General features: G+C 40.7%; 1 protein-coding gene across 4 annotated transcripts in view; it reads right to left on the reverse strand.

The window, feature by feature from the left end:
• The window catches only part of JARID2 (jumonji and AT-rich interaction domain containing 2), a 252654-nt gene that overhangs the window by 201033 nt on the left and 33475 nt on the right, over positions 1-18146 (reverse strand). The window lies entirely within an intron of this gene.

Consider the following 18146-nt stretch of genomic DNA (forward strand, 5'->3'; position numbering starts at 1 on the left):
TCAGCAAATTTGAGCTATGAATGTATTTCTCACTGGCTACTGCTAATAGGTCTGAAATTAAGTAATCACATAATTAAAGGGAAAAAAACAGCTTAAGTACAGAAATATACAAAATTTCCCCCCCATAATAAAAACTGTTCTTGATTTACGGAAATGCGTCATCAGAAAAGGAAAAATATCCAGGGCAACTTCAAAAACCTCGAATATGGGGTGGGGTGGAGGGATGGGGAGAAAAGGCATATAACTGTAATTGAATGACAATAAAAATTTTTAAAAATTAAAAAAAACCCTCAAATACTATATAATGAAATTCAGAAATGGACTGGCCAAATTTCTTGGTGGGTGAGATATACATCTTTTTTAGAAACCACGATCCCTTCCCCAAGCAGAGCTCTGAGGACATTTTAAAGTTTGAATGTAAATGTCAACTGCAATCTACTAAAAACAGAACAAAAAAACACGTAACTTGAACTTCAAGGTAGAAGGATGAGGTCAGGAGAAATAGATAGCTGTCAATCTTCCCTACCGTCCACTTGTTCCCCTTTCCACTTGCCCCACGTGCTTTTCTTCCTGCATTCCTTGAATACTGTTCTGCCCTCTTGTGAAACAATTCAACACTAAAGTATGGTGGTGAAGACAGCTTCTAAAGAGGAGCTGATAAGATTCCATGTCTAGGTGTAGGTGCTAGTTAAACAGGTGTGCTCAGTGTGAGAGTGCCCACTACACATTACCATTTGTATACACTTCCACATGTGTTACTACTTCAAGAGAGTTTAAAGATTTTTTTTAAAGCACCTGAAAATAAGTTTAAAGAAGACTATACTCTTCTCATTTCCCCAGAATTTGGGCATGATGGAACAATCCCTAAGATAAAATATTGCCATCCCAACAACCACTGCTTCATTGGCAGTAAGAAAGGAGGCGGGTGGGTGGGCATGCAGGTGGGAAATCATAACCAAGATTTTGCTGCCACTGCTGGGGTTGGTGCACTCAACTCCAGAGGACACTCAGGACACACCACCCAACTGTCCCACCTGACTACAGAAGCACTTAAAGCATCTGCCGTTTGTGGCCTCAAAGTATGAAAACTGAAGGTACTTCCAACTGAAACCCAGGAACTGTTGGTACAGCTTCGAAAAACCTGACATTTAAAAAAAGAGACAGGAGAACCAAGATGGCGGCGTAGGTAGACACACTGCGCCTCCTCGCACAACCAGAACCGACAGAGAATCGAACAGCAAGGGGGACCAACACCAAGGAAACAGAAAATAATCATTCATCCAGACTGGTAGGAGGGGTGGAGACGGCACTGGGGTGGAGAGGACTCGCGTGGCTGTGGCGGGACTGAGACTGGCGGAGTGTGGGACAAATGGCGCAGGCAGTCCGAGCACTAGCAGACCCTGCGGTCCCACATTTGCACAGATAAACCCAGAGGGCCGGACTCAGAGTGGCGGAGAGTGGGGCAGGCAGAGTGGCGGATAGCACATTGCGGCACCACATTCGCCCACAGATAAACCGGACGAACGGCGGGCAGAGAAGCAGACCGCTGCGCAACCCAGGGCTCCAGCTCGGGGAAATAAAGCCTCAAACCTCTGATTGAAAGCGCCCCTGGGGGTTGGGGCGGCAGGAGAGACTCCCAGCCTCACGGGAGAGGTTGTTGGAGAGACCCACAGGGGCCTAGAGTGTGCACAGGCCCACTTACTCGGGAACCAGCACCGGAGGGGCCCAGTTTGATTGTGGGTAGGGGAGTGAAAGACTGAGATCCGGAGGAGAGTGAAGCGGGCGCCATTGCTCCCTCTCGGCCACGCCCCCACGTACAGCATCACAGCGCAGCGACCAGCATTACCCCGCCCCAGTGAACACCTAAGGCTCCGCCCCTTAAAGTAACAGACGCGCCAAGACAAACAAACAAAAAAAATGGCCCAAATGACAGAACACTTCAAAGCTCCAGAAAAAATACAACTAAGCGACGAAGAGATAGCCAACCTATCGGATGCACAGTTCAAAGCACTGGTTATCAATATGCTCACAAAGGGAGTGGGAGGGGGAGAGGGGGGTAAAGGTACAGAGAATAAGTAGCATAGATGATAGGTGGAAAATAGACAGGGGGAGGGTAAAAATAGTGTAGGAAATGTAGAAGCCAAAGAACTTATAAGTATGACCCATGGACATGAACTATGGGGGGGAATGTGGGAGGGAGGGGGGTGGGCAGGATGGAGTGGAGTGGGGGGGGGAAATGGGACAACTGTAATAGCATAATCAATAAATATATTAAAAAAATAAATAAATAAATAAATAAATAAAAAAAAAATAAAAAAAGAGACAGATTTGGTCCCACACGTGAGCCTCTAGAAATGTAAACTTGAGTTCTTCTTTACATTGTAAAAATTGTAGCCAAAACCACAACAGTGAATGTTTCCTTTAAAGAAATTCAAAGTAATGTATATATACGTATAACAACATAATGGTGAGATCACTTGTAAACATTCATACACTGCCCTAGTAATTCCTAAAACTTCATCTGAACTGGTAAACACATCTCTCACCTACAGAATACTAGGTACTAAAGAATTACTCCAAAGAGAGAGTAGGGGGAAAGGGGGGAGGGAGAAGATAACAACAGCAAGAATCCTTAAGACCCCTTGAACTCATTTATTCTCAGTCAACGAGGACATCTGCTTCTGCCTATTACTCAACTACAGGGTCACAGTGCACAGGGAAATAAGCGGCTTTACTCATACATCAGAACCCCATTCTAAGCTTGAAACTAAACTCTCCACAGATGGAAACAAGACGACAAACACCACCAGAGAACAAAACCAATTTTAACTCTAAGCTGAACAACATCATAGGAAAAGATGATGGTGAAGAATGAAATTTAAGGTGGTAGAAACTGTAAATCAACAACCAAAGGCATATACCTGTTTGGGAACAACTACAAATAGTGGGAACGCCCCCCTCTCCAAAATGGAGTGATCGAATTAGCCAGCGTCAGCACTCCCCTGCACCCATTCTGCCAGCTCAGGTCCTGCGACCTTGGCCTACAGGGGTGGGCCCAGGTGTGAATTGCTCTCAGAATAGGAAATCCCCTCACATTACATTATACAGAGTGGGACAAAGGTAGGTTTACAGTTGTGAGTAGGTGAAACAGTTTATTCTTGTATTATTATTTATTTTATTGTAGTATTTTCCATACGAACAACTGTAAACCTGCTTTTGTCCCACCCTGGAAATATAAGGGGGCAGGGTTCAAGATGACCAGCCAACAGAAGTCTGCAGTGCACACTGTTAAATCCTTCCTCACAACTGCTGTAACAATGCTAGCAATCTGGTTAACATGCCTAAGATAGAAGGCCTTACTAAAGCCCACAGCAACTTCCTCAGAACCAGTTCAGTTTCCAGCTAGGAATTACAGGCATGAAACTGTCCAACCAAACCCCAGGCTTGTGCTCGCTCTCAGTGGGTACCCCCCAACCAAATGCCAATGGGAAACTCAACTGTGGTGACCCCAACCAAAACGAGGTTCCAGCCCAAACTGTCATAAAAAGCCTTAAAACGGTTGAAAAACCTGGTGGCTCAGTCAACCTAGCCACTCTGTCCACCACAAGGGAGAAGATGCCCCTCCACAGACCTGGCACTGGGCGACCCCCTGCCAGCACGTGCTCTGCACACACACACACACACACACACACACACACGTTGACTCCAAGAGCAAAACTGAGAATGCTCAGCCCATGGCCACAATCTCAAAAAACAAACACCCAATAAACTGGCCAGGGCTGCCCCCTGGATGAGAGTTAGGATTTGGGGCAGAGGAGCCTGTGGAACTACGAGGAAACATTCAATAAGTATTTGTTGATTGATTTTTTTTGAGATGATTAAAGGGTTAGAGGGGGAAAGGTCACCGATACAAAGCTCCAGAGTAAAGCATCAGTCATCTAGAAATGGGAGTCTGTGAAGGGTCATTTGGTAATGGTCTGGCCACTTCAGAGAGGGCTGTACCCAGAAGAGCTGGCTTCTTTGTGGTGTCTGCAACTGGATGGACTGGGAATCTTCTTGTGTTAGAGTCCTATAAATAAATGAATCAGTCACCACCTCTCTGGGAGGATACCAAAAGATGCAGGTTAATGGACCCAAATTACAGTAGAGATTCAGTAGATCATGTCCATTCTGTACCACCAACTCAAGGAGAAGAAAAAAGGGCAGTGGGGTAGAAATGGGCCAAGCCAGCTCAAGCTGGGTGTAGGAGAGCAGAGAAGCAGGGCAGATGATCCCAGTTATTAGTTAGGGCTCATTATTTGGGGGAGTAACCACTACCACCTGCACTTATTCTAGGACTGCTTACAAGCAATTGATATTTATTACCTTCCTTAATTATCCCACAACAACCCAGTGAGGCAGATACTATGCTCTCTCAGTTGGAAAAACTGAGAAAGTATAAGCAATTCACCCAAAGTCACACAGCTTAAACAAATGGCAGAGCTGGGATTTGAATCCAGTGCTCTTGACCACAAATTATGCACTGGGCTTAGCACTGGGTTCAAGGTTACCTATTACCAAACCTATGGCCAGGGCGCACCCCAGGTGAACTAAAAAGACACCTACTACTAATGATGATAAAGTAAACCCCATACCTAAAATATCGTTGTCCAAAAAAATTGAAAGCTTCTATTACCTTCAACTACTGCCCTGTACTACTAGCTTACCTTGTTTAATGGCAATTGGGTTTGGGGTTTTTCTTGGGGGCAGGATATTGAGGACAGTATGAAAAACCAAATGATTTACCAAATGATTTTAATCACAATCATTTAAAATAATAACAAGGTGGGGCAACTCTTCTCACATTGGGTCTAATTTGGGCAAAGAGAGCAACAAGCATTTTGAATAGTGTTTCTAATAAACTAATAAAAAACAAACAAACAAACAAGCAAAACTGCTGAACTTTAGGAAACCAAGCCCTAAGGATCAAAAGCATCCTCAAGAGGAAAGGCCAGCAACTGCTGAAGGAAGTGGACAAGTAAAGCTATGGCCACTGACCCACTCCCACTCCCCCCACTCACTGCTCAGGACCACCTGGGGAGCTTGCATGAAATACATAATCTCAGGCCCTACACAGGCACACTGAAGGGCGGGGGGCATTTCATCGAGATCCTCAGGTGATTCCTACATTAAGTTTGAGAAGTGCTGCCCTGTCACATGTATGCCTTAAGATACGATCCTACCTTCTACCAGAGAGCAAGTAGAGCTGGGGAGGTAAAGGAACCAATTGCTATAAGGTTGTCAAACTAAACCCCAAATTTCCATAACTTATCTTTAAAAATTACAAATTAGAATTACCATTTATTCTAATTCCTGCCATCAAGCGTGAACAAGAGGAAACTTCTTGAAAATTCCTTGTGGTTCATAACTGTCACCTATTTTGAAAATTAACCACCAGAAATCCTGTGATCATAATAAATTATTGAGTGATATTATCTGTTTCAACAGAAAGAATAACAGAAAGAACAAGGCAGGATGTCCTGTGTCAGATACATAAGAAATTCCCAGTTACTAAAAATGGATCACTATGAAATCAATGAAGCTAGCAAATAAAATATGGGAAAGAGTAAAGAAACTTCAGTACAGTAACTACACTGAGTCAATATATAGCATATACATAAACTACCCTGAATATCGTCAAGGCCAAAAAAGAACATACACCAGTAGGTTTTTAGCTACTAAAGCTGCAGTGAACAGTTTTCTTCATCATTCTTAAAGTAACACATTTTTAATAACTGTAAAATGAATGATTTGGATGTCATGAATCATCTTTTATGCAAAAGATCAAAGGGCACCTACGACCTGTTCCTCCTACGTGGGAGTTATAAACCATTTTTCCCTTCAAAGATAGCATATATTCTTAAATTACCAGTGACGAAAAAGCATACAATTAACCAACACTGGTAATATACATTAATCAAATTTTTATCTACTCTAGAAAAATAAGAAACTCTCATTACAACCTGAATCACCAAACCAGTCATTGCCTTCACAGGCTAATAAGAGAACGCATCCAATACACCAAGAAGGCAGCCTCGTTTCCTGATACGAATTTCATACTCAGGTATACATGCAATTTTTCTTATGTTTCATATACTTACAGGGCAACTAGAGTTCTGCATTTATTCCTCTTGTCAAACCACAAGAGGAAAGAGAATAGAATCACCTGGCATGAACCTATCCTTTTCCCACCAAAATTACAAAAGGAAATGTATTTCATAAGCATATGGGAACATTTACTTTTGAACAAGGTTATAAATAGGTGCCTTGAAAAAAAATGACAGTCTTTCATTCTAATTTTTGAAGCAAAAATAACCTAAGCCGTACACTACTGCCTTAGGAAAGGGAAGGGGAACAATGAAGTGGTAAAGGAAGAAACACAGTCAACTCAATATCAATGCTGCTTAGCTTTGAGTTTACAAATAATCTTTAAAAAAGAAAAACAGGAAAAATTACACTTAATGTTCAAATTTATGTAACTATAATCCAAATATAGTTCCTATACTTAAAATGGCTTTGGACTACTGGCTGATCTGCCTCTGAGGTCCAAACTACCTGGTCACAGTTTTCAAATGGCAAGTCCATGTTCCTATGTCTCTGTTCAGAGTCCAAGGGAGCTTAGGTTCAGCCCATTGTCTTTCACAATGTGTAGTTATTGCCACCACTCCATAGTCAAGCTGACCAATGTAAAGGTAACACTAATGAAGACATCTGCACTGAAATAACAAACTATCCCTCAAGAAATATGTCAAACTACTAGAAAATGTCATTCAGGCATTGGATTTGAATAGGAAACTTGGCGAGGGAAGGAACCAATCTTAAAGACCGTTGGGCTATAAACTTAATTCTATAAAGGAAAATAAAATTTGGCCAACATTCCCCACTTAATGTTACACTCTCACAATGGGAGATGGATTGCAATTATCCATTAGTGTAATCTAGCTTCCATAGTCAATAAATAAATGTCATTTCCAGTCACTCAGATAAAACCTGGGTAAGAGGGCCAGAAAGAAAGAGATAGAAATGATATTCTGTAAACATCCTAAGGAACACAGTGATGACTGATTTCAAGCCAAAATGTCTAGAATTCATGACAGAAAGTGAAATGGCCATGATTAATATGGTCTAACTTCCTAGTGCATTAAAGTTATGCTAACATTCTCACCAGTCTCTGAAAGTGAAAAAGGGGCTCAAGTTCCCATAGCTAACTCAAATCACATCCTATCATTGGGTAGCTTCCTTTCTTGGCCCTGCTGTTCCTTTGGAATTTTTAAAGACCTGGGATGTGAGTAATTATAACCAGTTCAGAAATAGTTACTGAAAATCTAACTACCTATTACACTGCTTTAAGTGTTTGACTTTCAGTGTTCAGTTTGTAGAAAGACTGTGTATGGAATCTTTTTATTTTATACCAGAATCTTCTCACCAATATATGCTGCTTCTTGGTTACCAAAATTCACTCACTGAAGAACTAGCTACTAACGGATGAGAACTCATTCCCTGACAGAGTCTGGGTAACCCGAACCCTTCTGTAAAAATTATTTCAAATTAAGAATGCAAGCTTTGGAAAACACCAGGGGATTGCCTGCTCCCTTTCTCCACCCTGCTTACACACACACACACACATACACACACACACACACACTCACTCACTCATGGGCAAACACAAGCAGCAGCAGAAGTAAAAACACAGAGCGCTTGGTCTTTGCAAATAGGCTCCACCATCCGGTAATTGGCTCATAAATTTCATTCATAACTTGCAAGAGAAAGGGTCCAAAACGAGCGATCTGTAATTTTAAATGTTGTCATTATTCTCCTGGCTGCAAGTGGTTAAAGAAGGCCTTGCAAGCTCATGAATTACGGGTGTAGTTTATTACTCTGAATGAGCTCAGAACAAGCAGAGTATCTCAGGAAGCTGGAGATGAGAGGGGAAGGAGGTCATTTGCAAACCCAGATGCTTCCATGGAATTAACCTTAAATGTCACTTATCCAATCAATAGTGGAAGGATCCTTTCTGCTCCCAGGCCCTCCCCCTTCCCTAACTGCCCACAGCACATGTTTAAGGTGGAGAAACTTTATATATTATGCATCTTTTCTTGAAATATATTTCAGATCAGGCTTTGCTAATTCTATTAGTCTTTAAGCACAGGATTTTAAATGCTTATGAGAGGAAAGGAATAGCAAAGAATTAGGAAAGACGTATGTCCAACCTTCGCTGTTGAGAAGTTTTCCAAAAGTTTTCAGTCCACATGTAACAGTTCCACACCATTCCAACCCAAAACTGAGGTATAAACACTCTGGAATAAATGGCTTATCCTTACAAATACTAGACTAATCAGAAATCACATAGCAGGCTTATCTTTAATTCTGCAAATGGAGACATCAGAAACATTAGGTTGTGGGGCAAGGTGGGTACATCAGGCAGTTCAACAGTTATTCAGCAGCCACACACATAGTGCCTGAGATCCTGGCAGTGGCCAGACAGAACTCCCGTTCTCTTAAAGGGCAGAATGCAAAGTGATCATCAAGAGGGCACACCAAGTGCTCATCCTCAAGGCAACCAAGTCAGAGCAACAGAAAAAATGATTCAGTACTGAACATGTCACATTCACCCACGCTCATACCCACCCCTTTGAAGTGAGGAAACTGGCAGAGGTTGCCTCTATAACTTCCGATAAAACGAGGATTGCTCTGGAAACTGCAGTGGGGCCATCTCTGTGGTCCCCAAGTTATGGTACAGTGGAAAAAGGGGAACCTAAATACAAAGACCACAGGTTTTGGCAGAGCTGGGAGAACTTGCTCTTATTTCCCCTTATAGGTCCAATTAAACACAGGCCAAAATGATTTTGAACTTCAGCTCCACCCCCTTACTCTAGAACAGGTGATAATACCAACTTCTGAGAGCCAAAGAGCTTCTGAGAGCAGAAGAGCTTAATCAGATAAAGCACAAGAGAACACGGCAAAAAACCTAGGGCTCAACAAATGTTTTGGTTCCCTTCCCTCTAAAACTGCCTGCCCCTACTACCCTTCCCGAAGTACTTCATCAGCATGCAGACCCTCTTCCTAATGACCCATCCTATGTCAAACACACCTGCACCTCTGCTGCAGAGAAACCTGAAATTTTAATTACCCTACTGACACCTTCATTTTTACAAATTAGTTGTTGGCAGCAGAGGCATAATTAGAATACAGTTACTGCTCTTTAACACTACTTTGGTCCTTCCCAAAGGGGAGTTCCAGAGAACCCTAGGTCCACAACAGTGCTCAAAACTGTGGTTCACTGATTGACTACGTTTGAGAAATGTCAGGTGTAAACAGGTTTCTTTCCTTTAGGTTTGTTCATGTTCTCTGTGATTCTCTAAGAAAGAATCCTAGCACCACAAAATCATTTGACTGCCAATGCTTCCTTCCCCTTACCTATCAAAAGCAGAATATCTTTTCTCAGAACATACTAGGAATATACCACACAACCCTGTCTCATTCAATTGTTGGTGGTTTGATGTGGATCTTGACTTGTAAGGAGGGAGCTTTATTCAGTAAGGTGAGTAAATGCTGACCGTAAAAAGTAAGCTATACTGAGTGCATAGGGTAAAAATATGAGTTTGTTTCTTTTCTACAGCTCAAAGAAACTGAAATATGCAATTATCTTAACCCTCTGAGGTTTCAATTGTACAAACAACAGAAAGTTATTAACAAAACATAACTAGAGAAACTCATAAGCTATCAAGTTCAAGTTTGCATTGTAGTAATGAGCTCTTAGGACCTTTAGCAGAACTATCACTTCATTACAAACTGTCAAACAAAACCTACTAGTCACTTCTTTAAGAAGGTACCCTGTTTATTTTTGCTATCAATAAAGAAACTCAGAAAAGAGAGGAGAGTCTTGAGAAGCTATCTAATAAAGCAAATTTAAAAAATGAAAAAAAGCACTAGAATTGAGCTACAATACAATTCAAACAGAGCTGTGATTACATTGATTACACTCTGATCACATCATTTTCTGTTGCTATATATTAGGAAAGAGTTGCATTATCTCCCCAAAAATGTCTTAGTTACTAAGTTTCTGCTAAAGAGTTCCTGGGGGCAGTCCTTTAAGGAAAAAGTATTACACTGTAAATGTGATTTAACTGCCTTCGATCTATTTGTGCACAGATTTGAATTACTGTAAGAAAGCATTGAGAATATAGCATTACCCAGGTCTTTTCCTACTCTCTGAATTTTCTGTACTACATATGTACTCTTTTCAAATGGAAAAACATTAACATGTAACACTTATAGAGAAAATACGGGGTTCACTAAATAATACTAGATTTTTTTCCAACTGTCCTGCCAGTTCTTAAGGACCAGCAGGGTGCTGTGTGGAAAGGATTCTCCGAGAGGACTCACAGCAGGCAAGGACCTGCCACAGCCATGGTCCACAGAAAAAGGAAAAGGATGAAGTTAACTTACCAACCCTGGTGAGTGGGTGGCAAATTTCCCTAACCTAACAATAATGGGGTGCTGTTTGGAGAGGACACTCTGGGGAAGGCATATACTTATCAAAGCATAAACAGATAAAAATAGTAGGTGGCTGACAGCTGAAAAGAAATACATAAAAACATCAAGTGGGAATAAAACCTACTAAGATACCATAGTTTAACTTGGTTGAGGAATTCATGGTCGTGGAATATATAAGCAGGAATATATAAGCAGGGAGCCAAGACAAGGACAAAAGCCACGCCTGAAGTGCTATGAACACTACAGTGTAAACAAAATGTAAAATAAAATTTAATTTTAAAAAGAAAACCTTTACACCTCCTCAAAAAAAAACATAAAATTGTCACGATACATAAGGGGCTGAGAAAGGACAAGATGAGCCTGGCATACCTTGTGGTGTCAGAAAGGAAGGAAGCACTCAAGGAATGATGAGGACCTGTGTCAGGGACACAGCCAGAGACAGCTTAAAGGGCTTACAATATTAACTTCTCACTGAAACTCTCCTGTGGCATTTTTAAGAAAACATTCTTATAAATGGTTCAGAATTTAATTAAGTATGTGGTGGGAGAGGGACAAAGAGAGTGAGGAGAGAATACGACACAAACATGATAAAATGTTAAAAGTCACAGAAATTATTTGCACTGTTTTTGCAATGTTTCATTTAAAACTAAGTTTTAAAACATACTGCAAAGTAAGGAAAAAAGCATGAATGAGAAAGGGAGAAAAATCATAGGGAGTTCTGAGAGATATGAGAAGATATGAGTATCACTGCTTTATAAAGATTCGCTGCTGCTGTCTTCTCTGGCAAAATCTGCAAGCTCCAATACTCCAAAAATGATACCATTAATGTAGCTTATGTAGTAGCTTATGCCAAGAATAATAAAAAAGTAGCATTTACTTCAAACTAATAAAAACATTACTGACAAAGCCACTTACAAAATTGCTACTGACAAAGACATTTCTATTTTACAATTACTTCAAGGACAGAAGAAAAGTCTTTTTGGACTGAAAGAAGCAAGATCAGAAAATGAAGGAGACTGGAGAAAAAACACCTTTCTACATGAAGTTCTAGCCTCACAACAGGGGCAAAAACCACAGACCCGGCAGAAGTGATCCCTCTTTTGTTTGAGGTTACTGCATTTTGTTCACTTGTTTGGAGCCCAGGGTGAAGAGACTCATTCATGTGTTCATCCTTGTATCTCCTTTATTTGCTTGTCCTAATTGTTGAGAAGTTTATCTGCATGCCAGGTCTCTGAATCTTGTTTTTAATTTAACTTAAAACACACACACACACACACATAAAAAGCTCTGGCTGGTGTGGCTCAGTGGATTCAGCACTGGCCTGCAAACCGAAAGGTTGCTGGTTTAATTCCTGGTCAGGCTACAAGTCTGGGTTGCAGGTCAGGCCCCCCCCCCCCCCGCCCGCCGGTTGCGGGGGAGGGGGGGGAGGCAACCAATCAACATTTCTCTCATACACTGATGCTTATCTTACTCTTCTTTCCTCCTCCCTTCCCCTCTCTCTAAAAATAAATAAATAAATAGAATTTTTTTAATATACAAAAAATAAACCATTCAACCTGACCACCATCCACCTCTTGCAACCATCACCTGTTCTGTATCCACTAATTTGATTCTTGTGGTTTTTGTATACAAGAGTCCACGTATGAGATAATACAGTATTTATCTTTCTCTGTATGACAATTTACTCAGCATAATGACCTCAAGTACATCCCTGTTGTCACAAATAGCAAGATTTCATTTTTTATGGGTGAATACTATTCCATTGTGGGTATACAACTTCTTTATCTATTCATCCATCAATGGACACTTAGGTTGCTTTCATTTCCTGGCTTTTGTAAATAATGATGCAATAAACATGAGGGTGCAGGTATCTTTTAGAATCAGTGTTTTCATTTTCTTTGGATACCCAGAAGTGGAATAACTGGATCATATGGTAGTTCATTTTTTAATTTTTTAAGAAACCCCCATACTGTTTTCCATAGTGGTTCTACCGATTTACATTCCCACCAACAGTGGTCCATAGGCCTGGCAGAAGTGGTCCCTCTTTTCTATGTTAACGTGAGACATTTAATGTTTTTTAAATATAAAACCCTAATCAGCGAAAGACTGGTTCAGTGGTGAAACTATTATACTATTTGTCATCATAGGACAATCTCCTCACAACCAAGACTTCCAGCAACACCAGTACTATTTCCATTACACCTCAAAGCAAGTATACCAACTGGTTAGTGTTCAACTACACAAGCTGAGAAGAGCATCAAATCGCGTCCATGTCTCCGAATCCTCCAGTCAGTTTAGTCAGATCATACAATCTTCATTTAAGGGCCAGAGTAAAATAACTAGTTAAAAAGGACTGTTTTTGTTTTCCCATTAAGATGTCCCTAAAGTATTCATTCTTCACATTTCTGAAAATCTTACCATTTACATAAAATTAGCTTTATTAACATTAGAAATGATACATCTGGTCATATCAATACTCTGCATAATACAAAGAGATGGTTATACACCTGGAAAATGCACAAAATGGTGGGCAAGTTCTAGTTAACTGTTACGGTGCTTTCCATTTATGTACGTCCTTTAAGCAATTTTAGGTTTCTTCTTCCAAGAAATCATACAGTTGATCTACTGTAAAGAAAAGGTTCTCTGACCCTGACCAGCGTGGCTCAGTTGGTTAAGCATCATCGCCACAAAGCAAAAGGTCGCAGGTTGATTCCCAGTCAGGGCACAAGTCTGGGTTGTGGGCCTGGTCCCCAGGTGGGCTGTGTGTGAGAGGCAACTGACCAACATTTCTCTCCCTCTCTTTCTCATTCCCTTCCCCCTCTCTAAAAATAAATAAATAAAAATCTGGAAAAAATGTATTTTAAAAAAAGAAAAGAAAGAAAAAAGAAAAGCTTCTCAGAGTTCATTACCTTCTCTTCTAAAACAACTTCTGCTCCAGGACCTTCCCTCTGTCCCAAACTCCCAAGATGCCTCCCAGATGACCCTCCTTCCCCTGAGTCAATTCTCTATTAGGAAAAAATCAGGCGGAGGCCCTCACAGTTGACCCCACAGTTTACCACCTTAGCTTAAAAATCTTTAGGTTTATGACCACGGACTCTTGATTACTGACAGGAACAAATTCTACCTCTCTGACCTCACCACCTCCCCTGCCCTGCATTGACCTCTCTGCTCCAGGAAGTGTACACACTGACACACAGACACAGGCGGGCACGCTGCTCTGACCCTGAGCTTTCACTCCTCCTCCCCCCTGGGCCTGCAAGGTTCTTTTTGACCCAGCTTCTCTAATGGGTCAAGCCCCAGCCTTTTGCCTGACTAACATCTACTCATCCTTTATAAGAAACTGCGTTGCTTCAGGAAGCTCTCCCTGACCCACCCTACCACACTCCTGAATGTGTTAGGCACCTCCTTCCTGGTAGCTTCCACCACGGCCTGTGCATGTGCCTCAGTTCACTGACATATTATAATCGTAAGTTTGTGTATCTGTCTCCTCTACTAGACAGTGAGCACCCTAAGATAAAGGGATAATCTTACTGGAAATGCTAGGAAGCAACGTTTACTAAATAAATAAAAGAATATTGAACAAGGCCTTATCACAAACATTCACAATGTCCATTCATAAGTAATGCCCACTAATTCCTTAGTTTACAAAATACAAGGTCTATCCAGAAGGTATCCAGCCATGTACTATGAAAAACAGAGACAGTTTTTGAAGAAGATACAAGATACAAGAAACTGTATATAGGAGAATGACGCCTCAGTCCCCTTCAAAGTAGGTGTCTTGGGACCTCACACAGTTCTCCCAATCACCATCAGCTGTCCCGTCATATTTTCCTGAATCTCATTGATGGTCTGAAATCTCTTCCCTTACAAAGGTGGTTTTAGTTTGGGGCAAATCCAGAAGTCGCAGGGCACCAAATCTGGGCTGTAGAGGGGCTGAGTCACCTGGGTGATTTGATGTTTGGCCAAAAACCTCTGCTCAAAATGTGATGCATGAGCTGGTGCATTGTCGTGATGAAATTGTCAATCACCACTTGCCCATAGGTGCAGCCTTCTGAATCATCCGAATAGTTTCCAAGGAGGAATGTTCAAACTTAACACAAAACCTGACGTAGATCTGTTGCTCTACTTGCTTAGTCACTTTGAATGTGATAGCCACACAGTACACATGCTTACTCAACGCATTTGTCTACCACCCCTACTGACTAGTACAGTGAAGTCATCATTGTTCAAGCACACGCATTCCAGTCCACTCTCCGTGGCTTCCAGGTTACATCAATGTCACAGAAACCACTCTGATTACATTAACAATGCCTGGACTTTTCCCAAACAGACCTAGTATTTGTCCCTTCAAAGAACTTAAGTTCTTTATAAATGAATTCTAAAATAATTTATTAGTAGAAAGTTCAACCCGTTACCCATATGCCCCAAAAATACTTGCCAGCAGTGCTTGTGGCTGCAGCATTTACCCTGAGATAACTCACGGATTACAGTCCTAACCTTACCCAGGAGATAGCTCACTTTTATTATTATTTTCACATCACTCTAATATACTGATAGTTTTGGGAAACAAATGACATCATTCTATTTATAGCATTCTGTTTTTAGTAGTGGCAGCAAGCTGTACCTTTTTTGTCTAAACGGGAAATGGATTAACAAGTATCAACAGATATCATAACTTAGCTAAGGAAAAGGAAAAGGGGTTATCCTTGAAACACAGACAGATTGCCTTAATAGCATGAATTTATAATGCCTAACAAGGCTTGCCATTTCTACAATCAGCTCGAGATCTGCAGGGGGAGAAATGCACATAGGCCTAAATCCAAACACTAATCACCAGTAATGAAAGTTAATTAACACTTTAAGACACTCCACTCCAGGGACCCCCTCGTGAACTAACTAGGGACAGGTTGAAGGGCATCAAAAGGTATCAGCCCAGGAAGGGAAAGGCATCTTCTTCCCATGAGGGCCTTCAACTTAAAATCCTGTGCATTTGTAAGTAGAAATAAGAAATTAACCAGATTACAGCTAACCTTAGATTACTTTTAGGATACACAACTTTCAAAATGCGAACTGTTTTCAAAGCAAACTGTTTCCAAAGCTTAAGGGTAAATTACAGTCCTGAATAGATTCAAGAACTTTTTATACTTGCCACTACACCTGAAAATCTTTCTAAAATGACGTCCTACCTTGAAGTAATAAAATACTGGAGGTGGGTGGAGGTAGGGATATAAGGAAAAGAAGTGCAAATGGAAAAAATTACAATGAAAAATAAACTATATAAAAAATATTATAACTTAAACTTCCAGGTGACTCTGAATTTCTTAACTTTAATATTTAAATATTCCAGGGAGCTCTGGAGTTCTGTAGTAAAACAACCACTCTCGGCTTTTCTGGAAGCAGCAGTTACATTTCCGGTGAATCATTTGGCAAAATACAACAAAAGGCTTTAAAATGTCCATTTCCATTGACCCAGGGCCTCAGTAATGAGAAATCTATCCTAAAGGAAGTAATAAAAAGTTTAATACATAATACAGAAAGGTGATCATACTTATTTAGCATTATCAAAATTAAAAACAATGTAAAACTGTAGTGGAATGGAAAAAAACAGCAGCTGTACATTCATACATGTCCATGGAAATTGTTATTGTTGAAAAAAGAAAGAAGTAATTGTTTTAAAGCCTCACTTGACAGGACTTTCAAACCAGGGAAGACCTAGATTCACTCATAATGAAAACCTAAAAAGTGAAGGAGTTGTTTCAGAAAAGGAAGAGATGGCAATGAAGTGGGGTAAAAAATTGTTTTTATGGAAAATATGTAATAACATAAGGAAATGTTTATGATAATAAGTAGTGGAAAAAACAGAGGAACAAAACTGCATATATAGTAGGATTACAAAACAACACTTGCATGGAGGGAAAGAACAGCTGTTAAAAAACAACAAAATGCTTACCACAGCTGGGTAAGGTAGTGGAGTTAGGGATACCTGCTCCCGATCACTATGATTTGGGGTGTCACCAGCTTTCTGTCTCCATCCCTCATTTGAAGGTCAATGCTCCCTCCTCCTTTGTCTGAGAAATTCCCCTTCTTGACTTAAGTGCTACTTCAAGTCTGATAAAGGCTGGGAAGTCAAACCATTTAAGTCACTTAGAACTAACTGCAGGTGAAAATGGCAGACTGTGTCTGTGACAGCTCCTTTGCTTCACTCAATACAAAGATATACCATGTGTGAGAAGTGAAGGGTTTTTTGGACAGCACAGTCAAAACTACTAAACTACTAAACCATGTAAAGGAAGCAGTGCAATTAGGAACTTGAACTGTCATGGTTGCAAGATGGTACAAACACTTGAGAGAACTATGTGGCCATTTCTTGTCAAGTTAAATATATGCTTACTTTACAACCCAATCACACACCTAGGGATATACTCCTAAGAAATGAAAACTTGATGACTCCACATTGCCTTGAACTCAAATGATCATAGCAACTAACAACCAAAAACTGGAAGTATCAGAGTCCATCACCCAGCAAGTGGATAAACTGTAGCATATCCATACAATGGAATATTATTCAGCAATAAAAAGGAAATGAACTGATAAATGCAACATCACAAATGACTCTGAAAAGGTCATGCTGTGAAACACAGGTAACACTTACCTTTAGCTATAGAACCAAAACAGTGGCTGGAAGGAGACATAGAAGGAACTGAAAAGCGCACAGGAAACACTTTCAGAGTGATCAGAAAATATTTCACTTGAATGTTAGTTACAGGGGGTACATGCCTGTCAAAGCTCAAATAACTGTACACTTGAAATGGGTGTGTCTGACTGCATGTAATTACATACCAATAGATATTTGCTAATTTGGCTATCAGCAAAACTAATAATTTTAGTTCTTATAATTAAAATAAAAATTGATGTTAATATACTAAGACTCTTCTCCCTCTTTCCATTAAGATAGGTGGTCCATTGTCTTATCAATTTATCTGTTTTTCCCCACCTAATGCTCCATTATAAAAAAGGTTAACCCCATGATGAGATCATCGGCTTGGGTGCCAGGGCAATTAGTATGCCAAAGGCTGAGGGCCTTCTCCCCTCCACACTAACTGTTTTAGGGCCCATTCTTACCTTCTTCCCCCTGCAGAAGGCAAAAGCCCAAATCTGATTCATCTTTGGAACCCCAGAGAGCTTCCTGAATGCCTAACTATAGAGGAGAGAAAACCCGTAGGTAGAAGGTGGAAGGGGAAGGAAACCCCCTCATTTTTGTAAATGAACAGGCTATGGCCCAAATATGTTACACATTCATACATTTAATAGGCACTGAGCACCCACTATGTGCCAGGCACTGCAAGGTTGTGGGACTAACACCCTGTGCTCATGTAATATACATGAATACATATATAAAGTGTTTATGTGAAATTTACATATATAGATGTACAGATCTTACATGCCACTGGAAGGGATTCAGACAAACAAGTGACACATCTGTACTCTTTGCTGGCCATGTTATACTTCATCTCTCAAATATCCACCAATGTGCCTTATGCGTGGGCCCTGGGTGCCACTTCCCGGGATTTTTCCATACACATGAACTGCTAACCTAGAAAGGCCACCTG

This window comes from Desmodus rotundus, chromosome 3 (genome assembly GCF_022682495.2).
Source record: "Desmodus rotundus isolate HL8 chromosome 3, HLdesRot8A.1, whole genome shotgun sequence".
NCBI classification, from domain to species: Eukaryota; Metazoa; Chordata; class Mammalia; order Chiroptera; family Phyllostomidae; genus Desmodus; species Desmodus rotundus.